The sequence below is a fragment of the Urtica dioica genome, chromosome 7, assembly GCF_054948205.1.
Source record: "Urtica dioica subsp. dioica isolate 48M chromosome 7, U.dioica_male_clone48M_v1_H2, whole genome shotgun sequence".
Classification (NCBI taxonomy): domain Eukaryota; kingdom Viridiplantae; phylum Streptophyta; class Magnoliopsida; order Rosales; family Urticaceae; genus Urtica; species Urtica dioica.
Window position 1 is genome coordinate 21561948 of NC_142762.1, and position 15933 is coordinate 21577880.

The window sequence follows — 15933 nt, forward strand, 5'->3', positions numbered from 1 at the left end:
CCAAGATTCACTTTACGGCCAGTCCATCTCTCATAAGGAGTACCAGGAACCGTTTTAGACGGAACTTGGTTCAGAATGTAGGCGGCTGTTTCGAGGGCATATCCCCAGAAGGAAAGCGGGAGTGATGAGTAACTCATCATCGATCTAACCATCTCCATAAGAGTTCGGTTTCTTCTCTCTGACACTCCGTTTTGTTGAGGTGTGCCAGGTGCGGTAAGCTGAGAAGCGATACCTTCTTCTTTAAGAAAGTCATCGAACTCTCCAGACATATACTCACCACCTCGATCAGATCGAAGGGTTTTGATCACTTTGCCAGTTTGCTTTTCCACTAAAGCCCTAAAGACCTTAAATACGTTAAAGGTCTCGGATTTGTGTTTAAGCAAATAGACAAACCCATATCTTGAGTAATCATCAGTGAAGGTAACGAAGTATTCGTATCCTCCACGTGCCTGTTGGTTGAGCGGACCACATACATCAGAATGTATTAGTTCCAGCAACTCAGTGGCTCTTCGACCCTTATCGGAGAAAGGTCGCTTAGTCATTTTTCCTTCTATGCAGGATTCACAAGTAGGTAGTGAACCTATTGCAGAGGCTTGGAGTGGACCATCCCTCACAAGTCTCTTAATCCTTTCTAGACTGATATGACCAAGTCTTAAGTGCCAGAGGTATGTTGATTTTGTTAGATCGGAGGATTCAGAAAGTTTGATCCTCTTTGGCTCCCTAATTAGATCGTTATCTATTTCGGTGTCTAAAAGAGAAGGTTGAGTGGGATAGATGTAAAAAAGACCATTCTTCATACATGCATCAGTGATGAAAGAATTAGAAAAAGAAATACGAATTCCATTCTTTATAAACTTTAAACAATAATCTTGCTCAAGAAGACGAGTAACGGATATTAAGTTCTTCCCAAAGGTAGGAACAAAAATAAACATTATTCAAGTTTAAAGTGCGGTCTTCAAAAGACAGCGTCACGGATCCCACAGCCTTCGCAGACACCAGGCTCCCATCACCCCATTTGAAACAGAACTCGCCTTCCTCTAAGCTTTTGGTTTTCTTGAAACCATTCAAGGAATAATAAATATGGTTAGTAACAGCGGAGTCAAGAATCCACGTTGATACATTATCAACTACTAAGCATGGTTCGGTAACTAGTACAATACTATGTTCCTTTGCTTTGAGATAGGCAGGACAGTTCTTTTTATCGGCCTTGTGAGGTCTCTTCCTAGTTCCAGAGGCGGAGGCTCTTTGCTCAGTAGCATATGCCTCTCCTTGATTCCTCTTTCTCTTAGTGAGACCTACAGCAGTGTGAAGTTCCTCCATGAGCTTTGTAACAGTGTACTCTAGCTTGTTAATGGAGTAGTTCATCTTGGAGGTATCAAGAGATGCGGGGAGAGTTTCTAAGATCACATCTATGACATTCTTCCCATCAATCTCAGATCCTAGGATTTCCATTTTATTTAGATAACTAATGATCAATATCATAAAGTCTCTAACAGGAGTCCTAGCCTTTATGTGACAGTTCATAAACCGTCGGACTGCTTGTAGCCTTGCTTGACGCCTTTGCCCTCCAAACATTTGTAGAGCATGTCAGCGGCAGTCTCGATGTCACGATGTTGCTCTTTCAGCACATTGTTCATAGATGCCAAGATATAGCACCTCACAATCTCATCGGGTCGAAGCCAGGCCGCTAAGGCGTCATTATCCTCTTGAGTTGAATCATCATTCGTCAGAGGAGGACACGGGGTGGTGAGTACCCATTTGTGCTTGTTAACGGTAGGTATTATGTCGAGGTTACGTTTCGAATCTACGTAGTTTTTCGTTTCGAGTTTGTTCGAGGAAAGGATGATTGAGAGATGTTTGCGAGACATATTGCCTATGTAAGTTGAAACAAGTTTATGATTAGTCTTTGGTTTAGGATTTAAGTTTTATTAAGACTTTTGTAAAATCCAAAGGTGTTATAAACCAAACGATAATTTACTCCCTCAAGAGAAGGCCGCAAAAAATCTCCATTTATAAGTAAATGACACATCATTAATGCTAAGCCAAGATGTCAATACATATATTTTGACTAGCCACCTTTTAAATTGGTTTGATCACTCACATCCTTTCGCAGAGCCTCAAGGGAGGATACTAGGGATTGAGCCTAAGTGTGCAACCAACCACTTAGTCCAAAAGATCAGCTTTGAAAAACAATCCCCCAAGGGGAGGCCTTGCCATCATTGCATCACTCTCGGACGTAGCTCATTGAGCAATGATCGAAGCAATAACGCCTTGGAGTACTCACATTTAAGTGAGGGTCACAAGAGCGGCTCTTAGTCCCACGTTATTGCATCTTTCACTAGTGTTGGGGATCGCGGGTTACAAACAACGAATATAACCCTCCCACTTAGTTTTTGGAGTTGGTTCATCAACTCTTATAAGTTCGGAAACAAATTTCCTAGTTAGAGAGTGACAGAGCAGACAACTAGAAGAGAATCCTAGATCGACATGTTCAGAGCAGTATTAGTGCATAAAGGCACAAGGTACATACTCGATCTTTTCCTATTTTCTATTTCGGGAAAGTGCGTGAGGGAAGTGTGAACTTCAACTCACTCGAACACTTGAAAGTTTGAGATTACACATCTTTTTATTTTTCGGCTTGTCTACAAGGAGACCTCCCACTCAAATTTTCAAGAGCATATAGATTTTGAACATATGTGATATAGATATAGTTTTGAAAACATTTTGAAAATTTATTTGATTTGGATGACAAAATATTTTCAAGTTTGAAAGTGAAAACGGTTTTTCAAAATTCAAACTAGTTTTGTAAAGATTCAATTTCAATTAAACTTTCAAAAAACAAGACATTTTAATCTCATACATCATGTTTATAATCATATGAAAAACATTTTTGCTCAAGAAAATTTTCTCATTAGAGTTCTATAACTCATGGTAGTGGGGTTTGAAAATCCGGATTTCTAAAAACTGGAGTTTCAGACAGCCGCGCACCTCGGAGTAAAATCGCCATATCTGGCGGCTCCGATGTCCTTTTCAGCCGAAACCGGTGGCATTGGACAGAGGACAGACAGAGCTTTAATTTGATTTACGAATCATCAAATTTAGATTTCTGAGCAGAGAGTTATGCCACTTTTAATGCGGGTTTACTCCAGCTCGAAGAAAAAGAAATAAATTAAAGCTTGGTCCTACTTAGGTGCGAAAAAGAATCAAGTGTAACGGAACGTTTTAAGATGTTGTTTAAAGCTTTTATTTGTGTTTTATTAGCAGGGTAATAACATAGGATAAAAGAAATAACAACATGCATAAAACGATTCAAGTAAAAATAAGAAACCAGCAAGATAACAAAACTAGTCACAAAATTTTACTCGAAAATTCTCAAACCTTTAAAACACGTTTTTCAATATAAAAAATTAAAAACTTTTAGAACTGATTCTAATGTGTTTTAACATCATCCCAAACTCATAGAAAATCAACATGGTTTTTAATTTAGAGACAAGAGCAATAAATTAAAAAAAAATCTAAGATTACAATTCTAACTTGTCACAAAATTAGTAAACTTTCGAAAACGATTTTCAAGCTCATAATTTAAAAACATGCACATGCATTCCTTTGACCATAGCTCTGATACCATTTGTTGGAATCGATCTAGGGTTTAAGAAAAAGTTTAACGCTTCGTTAAGCGGCGGAATTTTAAAAATTTTCTTTTTAAGTAAAACTAGTTTTTACTAACCTAGACAAGAGCATGTACATGTAAATAAAAAACTAATATGAGCTATTAAAGTTACTAACCTTTCTTGAAGCTTGAACCTTGTAGAAGCTTTTGGAAAGTTGCAACGCACGTCTCCCCTCGCAGCACGTCTCTCTTTCTTTCCTCGGCACCTCGAGCAACCACGAAAGTTTCTATCACTAAATCACTCGAAAAGAAGGAATCAGTGAGTGGGCACTTTTAAACACTACGACTTGAGAACGAGTCTCGAAGTCGCAGAGCTAAACACTAGGTCGAGTGAGGACCTAGGTGCCAAGACAAGAAATAATCGAAAATAAACTAGAGAGAGAGAGGATTTTCGGCCAAGTTCTAGAGAGAGAGTCTCTCAAATCTCTTAAACTTGGATGAATCAAATGTGAGGAAATGAGGCTCCTATTTATAGGAGAGGTCTCACCTTCAATAAGGTAGTTTCCTCTTCTATAGAATATCACATATTCATGAGCAATTTCCTCTTTTTTCCCTTTGAGACACTCGGCCAACTCAAGGCTTCTAGAAGCCTTGATTTGTTTCCAATTTTGTTCAAGGCCTTGCCTTGTCTCTCACTTGGCCGATTCCCACTTTCCTCTTGGAGGAAATTTGTTTCCTCTTTTTCTTTTGGCAAGTATCTAAATACATTTATGCACAAAATAAACTCTCCTATTTCTCTATTAGGGTAGGCGCCCAAGTCTCTCTAGAAGGAGCTTCTAGAAGCTTCTTCATTTGTTCATGACAACATGAGAAAGGCCCATTAAGAATTTTCAATAAAATTCTCATGAAATGAAATTAATTCACAAGGCCCAGTTAATCATATTATGGCCGAGTGACATTAAGTCATCAAATGAACTTGTCAAAATTTATTGACATCCATTTCATCTTTATGTCTCAAAAGACAAAAATACCCTTTCGACAATTTTCGTTCTTGTTTTGACTTAGCTTCCAGTTTAACTATTCCTATCGATGTGATTCGTGACAGTGACCTCATGGACCCAAATGAACAAAGCTTGAGCTAAACACTTGGACTCAAAAGTTCACAAACCTTTTCCAAGTTTAGCTTAATGTCAACTGACTCCACTAAAGAGCTGACACTGAAAATCTCTCGGTTCAAATGAATTTATTTTCTACTCAAGAATTCGACCTAATTATGATGAGCGGATCCACTGAATATTATCTATGTTTACCCTTCATGAATGTCATCAGCTAGTCAGGATTTACTAAATTACCATTTTACCCTTCTAGCTGTTATTTCCTCAACTCCTTTGTCGCTTGTGAATAAGTTAGAAACAATGTATTGACGAGGAGCTAACAAGTCACATTGTTTCATCCAAAAGAGTCAGGACTCAATTTGGACACTGGCCAGTTCATTATTCACACTCCAAGGAACAAAGCATGAGGTGACATACATTGCATTTCAGCAATCTTGTACATGAATTCCATATCTATGAGAACTTCACAAAGTTACTCATGACAGACTCACAACTTAGTACTTCACCAATAGGCCTTGTTCGGAATCACATAGTGAGTCCGAACTTTGACTTTCTCAAATGAGAATACTAAGGTGTGAAATGGCATGTCTCATTTCAGGATTAAGGTAAGCATGATGCAATTCATACATAGTGACTTCGAGACATAAGAGGTTAAATGGTTTGTTCTTATATTGTCTCTAGAAGTGCACTGGTCAATTCAGTACCTTCGGAAGATACCTAGAAGAACTATAGAGTCTCCAACTCTCAATGCCTCATAACCAGACATCATAGATTCTTCTAACAATCATACTGAGGTCAATAGTCCTTTGACCCTAAGATTGCGAATATATCGTTTTAAGCAAACTACGAAGAGTTTGTTCATGCAAATCTACATTTGTCTCTTCGTAAGTTGTTAAGTTTGTTTATGGACTAAAAGACTATGGTTTTATCATAAAGCTTCAGACAAGGAAGATTGAATGAACGTTTCAACTTTATTAATGAATGAATAGGCAATTACAAGCAAGAGTCTTCATGAGACTTTATTACATCAAATGTTCAAAATAAATACTACAACTCTTCTTGTGGGCACCATTGACAACAACACATACCTTCCTCGTGGAGTCACGATGAACGTCACATAGTAGCAAGATCTCCCGAGTGAAGGGACATGAGTTAGTCCCCATACTCGGTATGTACCGGCTGAAACTTCTCTACTTTCAGCTCTCTACTCACGTTCGTGAAGCTGAATCGCTTATGCTTCCCAAGAATGCAGCTCTTACATGTGTAATGTTCCACCATCTTCAGTTCCGTAATCATGCCTTCTTTCACCAACATCTTCATTCCTTTCTCGCTCATGTTCCCCATCTTGTAATGCCATAGCTCGGTCTTCTCGGTGTTGTCGACCACGACCACCACGTCTCGATAGCTCAACGTTATGTAGAGCATGCCAAACTTCTGACCTCGAACTACAACCATAGCTCTCTTTGTCACTTTCCACGAGCCATTCCCAAATGTCGTGATATGACCTTCACTATCGAGCTGACCCACCGTGATCAGGTTCCTCATCAACTTCAGCACATGTCTGACCTTCGTGATCTTTAAGATCTTCCCGTTCGACATCTTCAACTTGACATCACCAACGCCAACGATGTCAAGTGGCTCGCCATCAGCCAGGTAGATTTTCCCGTGATCTCCTGAGACGTAGTTCTCCATAATGCCGTAATGTGACATGGAGTTGAACGATGCTCTCGAATCGAGCACCCATGAGTCGATTGAGCTATCGACCGATAACAATAACACGTCGGTCAAATCCTCCATGTTGGCATTGACACCAGCCTCGTTCTCCTTAGGCAGTGACTTGCAATACTTTCTGATGTTGCCAGACTCGCCACAATTCTAGCACATAAATGGTCGTCCAGACTTGAACTAACCTCAACCATTTTATGACTTCGACATGTCATTCCCTCGATTCTGATTCTTGTTGTGGTTTCTCCAACTATTCTCCACGTCCAAGGCCAAGCTCATCGAGGCCTCGTTGAACTTCAACTTCGCGTTTCCAATCGAGTTGTTTAACATCTGCCTTCATTGGCTCCCAGCTGTTTGGTAAAGATGCAAGCAGGATCAGTGCTTGTACTTCATCTTCAAACTCGATCTTAACCGATGACAATTGATTAACGATCATGTTGAACTCTTTCACGTGTGTGGCTACCCAAGCGGCTTCCTCCATCTTCAGGTGGAAAAGTTTCTTCATGAGAAAACCCTTGGTTTTCGCCAAAGGTTTCTTATACATGTTGAACAGAACCTTCATCATGACCGCGGTAGTCTTCTCCTTCGTCACATTGTGCACGACGTTCTTTGACAGCGTCAACCGAATGACTGCGGGCACCTGTCTATTAAGGAGATTCCATTCTGCGTCGTCCATCTTCTCTAGCTTCTCGCTCAGAGGTTGATGAAGCTTTCTCCCATACAAATAATCTTCTATCTGCATTCTCCAGAACGCATAGTCAGACCCATCAAACTTCCCAATACCGTGCAACTTGCCTTCTTTGTCTCTCATCGTCTTCTTCGCCGTGACTCAACCTGAGAAGCTCTGATACCAGTTGTTGGGATTTTTCACTACTAACTTCCTTCTCACACACAGAAAACGAAAGCAACAAACGCAAAGAAAGGACACAAGGATTTATAGTGGTTTAATCTAAACGTGAAATCTACGTCCACTTTGCCGTTGTAAATCTACTATAAACCCAAATCAGAGTGGTGTTTACACTCATTCAATCTTTTCTATTTGTACTGACTTTTCTCTCTTTTCTTTTTCACCTTCACAAAAGTGACGGCTATAACATATTTATAGAGAAACAACTAGGGCAACAGACATGCCTAAAATACTCTACCCTTTAACCTAATTCCTTACCAAAACGACATACAAACTGTCGTACGGTCTTAGCTCGGCACCGGTCTTCAGCTCTTCAGCTCGGCAACCTAGATTAGGCTCTACACACCAACGCTGTTCACACTAAGAAAACTGACGAAAGTACCCAGGGTCTTGAATTTTGTTGAATAACTTCTTGCAGCTTCGACTTGAACAACTGTTACAATTTGTTTCTCCAAACTAAAGCCTATGCCAAAGAGGATCCAACATATATCCATATGAAAACTGAAGTTTTATCATATAGCCAACATTTGGTAAATGTAAATAGTCACGATATTTTATTAACAAAGCAAAAAAAAAGTTAGTAATTGTAAATAGTCATTAAAAATTGTAAATAAATCATCAGACTTCAAGGGCGTAGATATAGATGGAAGGCTAAACATATATAAACAATGTCACATCACCATAATGATTATTTATTAAAAACTAATAAAAAGTTCACTCTTTAGCAAATCTCCAAATTTGGATAGTTACTTATAAATTTACTTATAAATTAGATAAAAAAAAAATCTATACTGCGTCATTTGAAAAGACAACTAACATGTGGTGATGTCAAAAACGGTATCAACAATCACGAATAGGTTTGATTTGAAGATTTCATTTTTATATTTCTTTAGTGTTTTTACGTGGATTTCAGGATTTTGCTGCTTAAGAATTGAGATTAGTTTTTATTTCAAATATATGAAAAGCAATTTTGAAGTATAAATTATAATACTGAACAATGTTACAGAAATGTTATTAATCTGGCAAAAAAATACAAAATGATCGAGCTCGGACAACTGATTACAATGGAGTCAAACTCAATGAAAAACAATAAACTTTTTTTTTATTATTGGAAAACTATGTCCCATTCATATGAAATGAGTTGAATTTATAAGTATCATATGCCTCGTCGTCTTATTATTTTTGGAAGTGCCTGGCCAATTTGCATGTATGTCTCAAGTTTATCTTACCGAGTGTGCTCAAAGAGAAGTCCACTTTAATGATAGGTCAGTTGAGCCCAACCAAAGTGAAGCTTCAATCATATGGGCCTTTGGTCAAACTCAGGCCCGTGGTCCAATGACATTTAGTTTTAGTGGAGATTTTGATGCCTGTATCCACAATTAGTCATGTAATGTATCAAGTTTATAATTCTTGATAACTAAGAATATTCGAGATAAATTATTAACCGAGCTCCTTACGAATTGTCTTTTGAGAAAATAATAATTTATCTGTTAAAGTACACAAGTCAAAATGTGTGAGCGTTTGTTTCTAAATGATTTATGAGAATTTGTTACGTATCCCCACTCAATATGACGTTAGGTTGGACTTTTCTGCGCACTTAGTTGGATATTAACCAGTTACGATATGTAAAGCGCCTCTTTAATTCCGGACCTCCTTCTCTCTACAGTCTCCTGCTTGTTCTTTAAGAGAAACCATAAAAAAATAATAATAATAATAAATAAATAAAAAAATAAAAAATAAAAAAAAATACTAAAGAAAATCGTGTATTTCGTCGGAAAAAGTTAATCAAATTGCTTTGAAATAGATTTGCAAATAACTAGAAGATCAAGACGGAGTGCCAATAAGAGATGGAGATTTTTATAACTATTTAACTATATGATAAGTGAGAATAGCAATTTTACTATTCATAAGGTTTAAAACAATTAACATCTGACACGTGTTTACCCATTTAACAATCTCTCTCTTTGATTTATTTATTTATTTACGTTTTACCTCTTCATCTCATCTTCATATTTCCCTTCTCACCTGCAAAAAAAAAAAAAAACAAAAAAAAAACTTTGCTTGATCTCCGTTGCTCCCTTATCCACGACTGAGAGAGAGAGCAAAAGAGACGGGGTTTTAGCTCGAGGAGGAAGAGGAAGCTCTGCGAGAGAGCTCGGCGAAGACACCAAAGCCGACACCGAAGCCGACCGTGGTTGCGAAGGACTCGCGCCGAATAGTAAACCGCGCGAAGAAGACGACGGAGCACGTGGTGAGGACCAGCTCCGACCAAAGCTTCTCGCACAGCTTGCTAAGGTAATTTGCGAACCCAAAATCTTAGGGCTCGTGCTTTTTGGGGGTTTTTGTTTAGGTTATTCTACAAATCATGGATGTCCCTCTTTCCCTCCCTCTAATTATGTTTTGCCTCTTACTCTCATTCTCAGATTTCCTGTCTCACTCGCAAAAAAAAATAAATAAATAAAAAATAAAATAAAAAAAGCAAAACAAACACTTCACTTATATCACTCTGATTATACAGCTTCTTCTTCTTAATAATCTTGCTCTCTTTTTTCTCATTTTTTTTGGTTGATGGCTTAAAGAGCAGAGATATGTTTAACCCATTGCAACTAAGCAAATGAAATTCATATATTCTTTTCGTCGGAAGTAAATCTTCTGTAATCCTTTTAAAGAAAAGTCTTGCAGTTTAAACAGAGTCAAACTAAATCTGAAGCTCAAACGAACAGTAATAAACCAAAATCTTAGGGTTCGTGATTTTTGGGGGGTTTTGTTTAGGTTATTCTACAAATCATGGTTGTTCCTCCTTCCCTCCCTCTATATATATTTGCATATGAAAAGAATTATTGTAAGAAGAGTGTTTGAGTTTAATATTGGAATTCATCATATTCTGTATGTGAGATTGCTTTGAGCATGTAATTTAAATACTTAGCGTGTTCCTTGAGTGGTTTTGTAGTCTTGACTTTGTATCTTGACTAGGATCAATCAGATCAATCTGTATGGTATATAAATAGTTTGATTCGCAAGTCAATTTAGAGGCCAAGAGACTTTGGCAAAATTTATGTGAATTTATAACTAAAGATTGTGACGATGAGCTTATTCTTCTCTTCTCATACGAATTGTAAAGTTGGAAATTCTAGGGTTTGAGCTTCTCTTCTTTTGTTTTTCTAAAGGTGGGTGGTGTGAATACGTGAGGAAGATAAGGCTTTAAGCACGTCTTGTTTTCTCCATAACAAGGTAAAGTATTTCATTTTTGTGGTTCGCTTGTTCTGTAAGTTTCTAACTATATATTACATGTTTCTAAATATAGATTTCTTTGTGGTTAGCATCGAACCACCAACTCGAAGGCGACGGTTTGCTTCGACTTCCTACTACTTTGATTTATGTGATCTTACATAGTCCCTGCTTAAATTAATTGTGAGAACTAACATTCTGTTATTTCTTTTGCGATGACATTTAGATGACATTGATATGAATTCAATGGCTGATGATGGTAACAAATTATTTCAATACTACTCTAGCTATGATCGTCTATTCAAATTTCAAGAATAATAATATTTATAAATACAACAACAATAAAAATTTAATATTTTTATGTCTATATTTTGGTCTCATTTAAGGACATGCGAATTCTATATCTTCGGATATGTTGTTGGCTGAATATGTTAATTCTATCCAATCAAAGCAGTGTCGAAATGTTTGCAAACTTTGTTTTGTACTTTTGCATTTTGTTTTTCAATATTCAAATTAGAATAAGTTTATTTTAACATGGTTCCTTAATATTGCTTATTTCAGTACTACTCTAGTTATGATCCTGTATTCAGATTTCAAGAATAATAATATTTATAAATACAGCAAGAGTATAAATTTATTATTTTTGTGTCTATATTTTGTTCTCATTTAAGGGCATGCAAATTCTATATCTTTGGATACGTTGTTGGTTGAATATGTTAATTCCATCCAATCAAAGCGGTGTCGGAAGGTTTGTAGACTTTGTTTTGTACTTCTGCATTTTGTTTTTCAATATTCAAATTAGAATAAGTTTATTCTAACATGGTTCCTTAATATTGCTTGTTTTTGTAATTAGAGGGTGCTTTCCTCTGTTATACAACCACCATCTTTATCAAATCGTAGAAGCAAGCGGCAAATGTTTATGAAGCAACTTGGTTCCAAGTCAACAGATTCTAATTCCCTTGAAGGTTTGTACTATATTATTTAGTGCTTTTATTTACGTAGCCAACTTTTTTTATAAGGTTTTTTCTTTCGTAAGTTTACTTCTGTATTGCTATTTAATTTATTTATGCATATAATTGCATATCAAATAGCTAAACAATTTGTATAAATTCTTGGCAGAATAACTACCAACTGCTGCTTCTGTTTCTCTACAGGTATAAAGTCATTAATTGTGAAGTATTATTATTAAACTTGACTCGACTAAGATATGATACTTATAAAATCTCATCTGCATATTTCCAGAGATGCGTTCCTTCTTCTTCTGCTAAACAAAACACCGACTCAGTTGATTCTGAAATGTTGTTGTCTGACTACATGATTCATATAAGAAATGAGGTTTGCGTGCATTTCTAGCGAATTGGTTATATAACGTATTTTTAAAAAAATTATTCTGCTTTTCATTGTTATATCTAATGTCAATTTTCCATGTAGAAAATTATTGTTGGTGCACGTCATGCCATATCTGCGCATGCACTGATGAATCAATACCATGACGTGCAGTCTAATCGCATCGGCGTTTATCATGGTATGTACCTCTTCTTTTTTTTTGGTATTTTATGTTCATATTTAATTTATTTTAGTTATGTCCTAAAAATGCTTCAATATTAAAGTTTTGATGCTATGTTTATTTTAGTTTCATTTCTTTAGTATTTTAAAATCTAACTTTTTCGAACGTATTTATATTAATGAATTTACTATTAATTTATTCTTTTTTAATGTGGTACAGATGATATCTATCAGAACAAGTTATTTAGAGATTATAAAATCCCTGATGAATCTCAAATGTTAAGACAAAAGATAAACTGTTTGTATTGTGGTGCTATTAAGGTCGAATTTGAATTGCCTGGTTTTTGTTGTTCATCTCGCCAAATTCAATTATCTACACAGGAACCACCAACTGCTCTTTGTGACTTGATCTTTGGGCCAGGAGCCGAGTCTTAAAATTTTAGACATTATATTCGAATATATAATTCTAGCTTTGCTTTTACTTCAATGGGTATTCACTTGGATGAAAAGTTGATGCAACAAAATGCTGGAATTTATACATTTCGTGTACAAGGCCAAGTTCACCATTGCATTAAGCCATTAGACACCCATGGGAATACTGCTTCTGCACTTCAACTTTATTTTCATGATACCGATCATGAGATACAAAATCGCCAACAATTTTCCAACAATTTAAAATTTGAAGTCATCCAAAGAATCAGTAATTTTATGGCTTTAAATCCGTTTTCTAAATTTTTTAAGAGGTTGACTGATTTTTCAAATTTACGTGAGTTTTCCATTTGTATAAGGAGTAATCCTGCTTTAGACCAACGAGTTTATAACTCGCCATCTGTTTCTCAAGTTGCTGCAATGGGGGTAGATAATGGAACAAATGATGAATGGAACAGAGATATTATTATTCATGGTTGGGGTGATCGTACACACAGTATACGTTATGATTATGGTTGTTATGATCCTTTGCAGTATCCAATATTATTTCCATATGGTTAAATTGGATGGCATCCAAACATTGCTCGTAATAACACAATCGATTTGACTATTCCAAGTACAGCCGATCTCGCAACAAGTGTCGAAGAATTTCTCCAGACAGAGCGCAGCGGTACTTCTTTCCCTTTATTGTATTATAATTAACCGCTTATATATATTATTCTACAAGAAGTTGACTATTCCCGTTTAGACATGATGTAAGAGGACAATAATATGTGTCAACATTTTAATATAATATACTCCACCACTACTAACTACTCGTTTATTAATATTTTAATATGAAATGTAACTCATACAGACATTTATAATACAATCTTCCAAACTATATTCATATTTAAAACTTGTTATTTAAATCCAAATATCTATTAACTAATATAATAAATTTCATTAATTTATGTTAGTATATTATTGTATACTATTTTACTCAATTTATGTATTCAATTTATTGTTAATATTACTATTATATTATACTTCTATCTTCCTGCATTAGGTGTATCTACACGGAGGCCCAAATCTAGAGTTTCTTGTCGTGATTACTATTGTTATAAGCTTCAAATTCGTCCTCATCAGTCATCCATTTTACTTCATTCTGGTCGTTTGTTCCAGCAATACATCGTTGACATGTACGTGAAAATTGAAACTGGACACTTGCATTTCTTAAGAAAAAATCAAGACCATATTCGCGCTGATTTATACCAAGGCCTTGTTGATTCTCTGAAAATCGGTTGTGCCCGAGGTGCGGATATTGGTAAACGAATTGTTCTTCCGGCAACATTTATTGGTGGTCCAAGAGATATGCAACGACGTTATATGGACGCTATGTCATTAGTACGAAAATTTGGAAAACCCGAAATTTTTCTTACAATGACTTGCAATCCAAATTGGCCTGAAATTCAACACCAATTGAAGCCATTTGAATTGATTCAGAACAGACCAGACTTGACATCACGCGTATTCAGAGCAAAACTTGAACAACTAAAAAAATATATTATTCAGAAAAAGTTCTTTGGTCCTGTGGCAACTCATGTTTACGTAGTCGAGTTCCAGATGGTGTTGTTTTAACAACACAAGCCTCGAGCACAATTTATATAAATCCTGAATTTCCTATTGCTAAAACACTAGCCTTGCGGTATGTGCACAATTACATTTTTATTATGCATTTTCTCCTATACCCTACATAATACTCAACTTCTAATGTAGGAACATGGAAAATGCATCAATTCTGAAAAAATGGGCGAAAAAACAGAAGAAAAATCCAACAACACAATTAATTCCACCACCAAACGAAGAGGATTTACTCACACTTGCTGATTTTGTAACAATCACGATGAAGGTATGAAAAAAGTTAATATATTTTCTTCATTGAATATAGTAACTAAATTTTATTTTCTTCAACCATAAACATTAATAGGAGAACAAATCTAGAAGCTACTGGATCAAAGCATCAGCATCAGTTCATAACTACGAGCAAAGCTTTTGCTATACGGCATGCTCAAATTGCAAAAAAAAATGTTGGCTTCCCAAACAATCAATACTTCAACTACGAATTTTGTAAAGTTGAAAAAATCAAAGCTATCCCATGGTGAGTACTATGCATAATTGTTTTTTCCCTAATCCGATCAAAATTTGTACACGCTCTTATGATTTCACCTTAACCATGCAGGTTGCGCGTTCAACAAAAACTAACTGATGCCTCACAAACATTGGACGCAATCTCTTTTGGACACACCGCTGAAAAAATATTCTATTGCAAAGCTGCAAATATATCTAAACTCTTGGAACAGGTACAAATTCTGATCCTTTTTAGTTCTCACAAATATATTCATGTCCGAGGCTAATAGCATGCAATTACAAAACTTAACAGACATAACATAACCTTAATTTACTTGTTATTACTATTATTATCTGTTTTTTTAACCTATTTTTTTCCTTCGTCAGGGTTCACAAAAAATGATGTTGAAAACAATCTTTAAAGCAGAAGAAGCAATCACAAAAGCATTTTACGTCAACTACTCAAACACATCTTCTACATCCACACAACAACAGTACACATTGAATCAAGTTTTCAAGATTAGTGACATAAATATTATCCATCAAGCCAAAGATAAAAAGAAGATGCACATTGAAAACATTACTGACTCCACCAAAGTTGAAGACCGAGTTCATGAAGCCAAAGACAAAAAAAGGCAGCGCACTGGAAATATTTCAGAATCCAGCAAACTGAAAGACCGAGTTCATGACAACACCTCCGACAACGAAAACGATGAATCTTATGCATCCTCTCACAAACCATCACGCTACAAATAACTCTTTTGAAAATGATTTTGAACCTTTTAATCTATGTTTATAAGGTAGTAATCTTTTGTGCCATATCTTTTGTACTAAATTACAAGTTGTTAGCATAGATTTTTTTTTTTTTTTTTTGTAAAACTCTTGACGTTGTCCAAAACTATGTTCATATGGTAGTTGTTTTTTATAAGGTACTTGTTTTTTGTTAACCTCTTCATCCGACTTGCATCTTTTGCACGCTCTGATATTTAGAATTCTCTTTTAAACAATCAAGGTGAATGCATTATTTAGTTTCCTTTTATTCGTGTTGAAAGATAATTTCATCAAAGCATTTTTAACCTGAATAAACATACCGATCAGTAATTCCAATTAAACACGTGCAAAGCAGGTGACGAAACCTAGTATAAATAAGTTAAGCAAACTTTCTTGAATTGAATTTATTTGGCTGAGGCAAGGTGAAGGCTATATATAACCTTCACTTTGACTCGAGGTACTAAATATCCCACTCATAAATGTCAAAAACAAATTCCGGAAGTTAACCAATGAGAAGTTAACACACAACAAAC